General features: G+C 37.5%; 1 long non-coding RNA gene across 1 annotated transcript in view; it reads right to left on the bottom strand.

The window, feature by feature from the left end:
* Nucleotides 1-3,282, bottom strand: part of LOC112469225 — a 294,384-nt gene extending 291,102 nt beyond the window's left edge. Inside the window, exon 1 of the long non-coding RNA XR_003042548.1 lies at nucleotides 3,223-3,282. This is a non-coding gene — a long non-coding RNA (uncharacterized LOC112469225). The remainder of the gene's footprint in view (nucleotides 1-3,222) is intronic.
* Nucleotides 3,283-4,692: the final 1,410 nt, after the last annotated feature.

Here is a 4,692-nt window from a genome sequence, read left to right as displayed (position 1 = left end):
GGGGCGCGGCGGGTGGCTCTGGAAAGAAATACGCAGGACATTCGAAAATTGAATGGTCCTAACTAAGACTATCACAAAGACACCTGCTATCCCACTTCTTGTGTCATGTATTCTCTCTAGGCCTCAGGGTTTCCATCTATATAATAGATATAATCAAAGCAATGGTGGGTGTTATATTCACAGTGTTATCAAGGAGATCAAAGGACATAATGAAATTAAAAGTTGTTCTGATAATTAGTGTTGTTTTTAACAATAATGATAAACTCAAAGTTTGAGATATACTGGAACAATCCAAAGAGTATGGGAAGAATGAAAATGGATGTAGATGATCTAGTTTCATAAAAGAAGAACTTGGTAGAATATGTAAATTATAAATGTAAACGTACATAATACAAGTTTAAAGTGTACACTGAACTATTCTTTTGATTGAATGAGATTTAACCTGGCACACGAGACACTTCGGATAGTTCTCTGTCTCTCCAACTTTGTTTTCAGTCATCTACTGCCTACAAACGATGTTCCAACAACCATGATGCCTTTTGCCTTTAGGCTATTCTATCATTGGACTCTTCCACCTGGAAAGTTCTTCTCCTACCCTTTGGCCTATTTATCTCTTCAAACTCTTCACCCCAAAAGAGAAACTGTATGTATTGATTTATTTTGTAAGTGACTACTGGTTGTATATTTTAGACATGGAGAATCTGAAATAATTTTTGTCCACTGGTTTTAGGTTTCTTTGCTGCAGAAATACTATAAAACAGAGTTTCAGGATCTAAAGTAATTACACTCCAACTTCCCACTAGTGTTTAGGAGACCGGGGAAACTCTGACTCACCATTTCCTACGTATAAAATGGCATATTATTTCAGGGAGAGCCTCACGAGAAAACCTGAAGAGCACCTTTTAGCTAGAGAATTTGAAAGCACTTTAGGAACATGAATGCACTTATTCTTATTCATAAAACACACACACACATCTATTGATGCTGATCATAAAATCTTTTCTTAAGCATTCCTATGTGCCCACACTTGCTGATACCTTTTCTCACTGGAGTCCAGCCTCCCTTGTGGTCTCCTGTTCTGGGCTGTAATTCAGTAACTCTACCCTTCAGAGTGCGCTTTGCCTGCCTCCAGGAACAGTGATTTCTCTGTTCAAATCAACAGAGCATAATGAAACATTGTCTGCTACAATATCAAACATGTGAGGTTTCCGCTAAACTAATTGGTAGGGAAAACATTTTGCCTTCATCAAGTGGCAGGGCCTGAAGTCAGAAAAATGGAAATGGAAATGGGATCGGGTTGGATGGGAAGGTTAGGCAGATCATCTGAATAAGACTGGAAGAAAAGTCTGCTGTAAACTGAAAAGCTTCAGCTGGAGGCTGAAAAGAAGATATCGTGTTTTGGTTGGTTCCACTGTCTAGGATGGAGAAGCAGATTAGGGCTAAAGAGACTTGAAGTCTAGACAAGACTCTTCCATGAACTAACCTTGATTCAGTTTACTCTTTTGCCAATTATAATAAGTTTGTGTATAGAGACTCTTAAACACATAACTCCTCATAGAGCTCCCTCAGGTAAGGCACTAAAATAGATATTGAAATGCGACGAACCTTTAAAGCAGTGGTTTCCAATCCGGTTGGAATTAGAATAAAATTGAATTTACATTAGAAGCTTTTTGCTAAAACATATGCCCCTTTTCCTCCTTCATTGCCTCCCTACCTTGGCATTAAATTTTAAAATTATTTATTTGAAACATTATATGCCAACATAGCAAGAAAACAATAGCAATAACATCAACGACGCAACCACAGAAGACAATACTTATTGGGTGTGTTCTATATGTCTGGCACTGTGCTAAATCATTTAAATACATCACATCATTTAATTCTTATCACAACCCATGGGCTGTGTGGTATCGTCACCCCCCATTTCACAAATGAAGAAGCTGAGCAAATGAGGAAGTGTGTTTTACTAACTTACCAGTTACACAGATTCACTCTGTACACTTCGAAAACGGGGAAAAATAAACACGTTCTTCGTTTGGGAATCTCATACCAGGGAAATTATCCCAAGGATAAAGCTCAATGTCCAGCCCCTCAACTCCAACCCCTATCTTCTTCTGTCAATTAAAGCACACTGAAAAGTTTGCTTTACCACAACCCCTTCTTAAAAATAGTTCTGCTTTCAGGTAATCTCACTGAAAAGGGAACTTAAACAAATGTTTCAAAAGATATAGTAGCAGTCCACTGGACTGGGAGCCTGTAGACTCGACTTTGGTAACCCTCCTCTACAGACCATGTGACCTTCAGAGGATCACTTAACATCTACAAGCTATGGGACATCTCCTCTTCTGTAATATAAGGGGGCTCAGGTGGATGTTCTCTAAGTTTCCTTTCTACAATTAACATTCTCTGACAGAGAATTTGACTTCTTGGTCTAGATGTTAGAAACCATCAGTGTCCCTGTTATGGGATCAGACGGGCAGTAGGATGCGGGTGGCCGGGAGCAAAGAGCATCCCAAACACCCTCATGATCTTACCACATCAATGGTTTTCAGGTCTGCTTATGTGTCAGTTGGTCATAATAAAGCAATCAAATTAAGAATGACAGAATGATTCAATAAAAAGATAAAAGACAAAAGAATAATATAAATTCAAGTACTAGCAAATCTCTAAGTCAAAGCAAGATAGTATATAGTGGTTAAGGGAATAGATTTTGAGGATATTCTTGCAGCTTATAATTACATAATTATTTTTATGATTACTTAATTAACATTTGTCTTCCTCTCTGAGCTATAAACTCCACATAGGTAGGGACTGTAACCGTTTGTTCACATATCACCCACATGCATAATGTCCAATACCAAAGTGTTAAGACAATGAAGAATGGATTCAAATGTCAGCCCTCCTTCCTACTAGCTATAAGAAACTCAACTAGACATCTAATTTCTGCTATAGTCAAACTCACCCATAACGCAAAGATAACACTAATGCCTACCTCTCTGCAATTTTTCACAAGAAAACAAAACACCTAGTTATAATAAAATGGTGGGTATAGTAAGAAGAATACATTTAACATTTTGTCAAATTAGTCGCACCCTCTGTCCATGAATCTGGAATGGAGAACTATGCTTAGGCCCAAGAAAAAATAGGCCCCCATCTACTTCTCCCAGAAATGAATGAACTCAAGACTGGCAAAGCCATTAATCAACAGCTGGTCTCTCTTACCATGGGAAGAAACTCATGGCGTGCATTTGAGGACTTGTCCATCCCAAGAGCTGGCTGGATCTGAAAGAGAATGGAAAATCGAAGTGGGTTCCATGTGCTCAGGACAACTTAGCCAATCCCTCCCATGTCAATCAGTTTATACATTCTACGTCTCTTAAGGAAGAGTGAGTAGGTGGGGAGGAAAAAAAACAAGGACTTTAGAGCCTTCCTAATATTCCCAAGAAGACAGAAGTCCTTATGTTATGGGTCTGCTCAGAAACACAAGAAGAGAGAAAATAAAATCAATCCCTCACAAATAAATGTACCAAACTCATAGGATTTGTCATTAAATTTACATTTGAAGTACAGTGGAAGGTGTTTTTTTTTGTTGGTTTTGTTTGTTTGTTTTTGTTTTTAATTTAATGCCTACAGCATCTGGTCTTCCTAGGTAGTCTCCATTCAAGTACTAACCAGGCCCAACCCTGCTTAGCTTCTAAGATCAGACATCGGGCTTGTTTAGGGTGGCATAGCCACAGACCATGGACCATGGCTCCAGTGGGGCGTGAACTCAGGACCTTCTGCATATAAAGCAGAAGTTAAATTTTATATGTGCCAAGCATGAGTTAAATTTTATGTGTGCCAACAATCAGTTGCATTGACTCCCAAAGTTGTCTGTTCTGGTGGAATTAATGGATTAACCAAGGCTGTGTAATTCAAAATGTGATTTTGAAAAGAAAAATTGTGAAAATAAGTGAATATGTTAGAAGAGATGAGAAAAGCAAGATTCCAAAGTTGTATGCGCAACACTTTTGTAAAATATTGGAGAACACTTAATAATCTAGGAAAGTTTTGCCTTCAGATTACTGTTCCTGCTCTTTATATTTTCTTTCCCTTCAAATGGGGCAAAAAACAAAAGTCATAGGAATATGTATAAACGTATTATGGGTGTAGTTTATGAAAGAAAGATGATACAGAAGTCTGTTTTATGGACCCATATCTGAAGGCAAGGCCTTAGCCCTTCATTGAATGGCTGGTGGAAGAAATACTGACCTAAACGTTTAAAGTTAAGATGTATTTTCATTTTTATGACTTGCTGAAGAAGGCTTCCACTGAATGCTGCAAATCATTTGTAAAGTGAAATTATAAATATTGCAGAAGTTTCAGGAAAGCGACTTCCTTGAATTATATTCAAAGACATTTACAAAGATCTGGCTTAGATACATTCACAATGCAAGAAGAGAGAATTAACCAAGATCACAACACCACGGATTAAAAAAAAATAATTGATTTTAATCTCCAGGAATTCAGAGAAACTCTTAGAAAAAGTCATGACCCCTGGAATGTCTTTGCAAAACTGAATCTCATTTGATTATGCTGGAAAAGTTCTGATTGTTTCAGAAAAAAATGGCTTCTACTTTATTATTAACACAGCATTTGGTGTATATCAAGATGTTAATAATGATATGTATTCATATATGGAGTAGTTCTTGC

Source organism: Pteropus alecto, unplaced genomic scaffold (genome assembly GCF_000325575.1).
Source record: "Pteropus alecto unplaced genomic scaffold, ASM32557v1 scaffold238, whole genome shotgun sequence".
NCBI lineage: Eukaryota > Metazoa > Chordata > Mammalia > Chiroptera > Pteropodidae > Pteropus > Pteropus alecto.
This window is presented reverse-complemented; position numbering and strand designations above follow the sequence as displayed.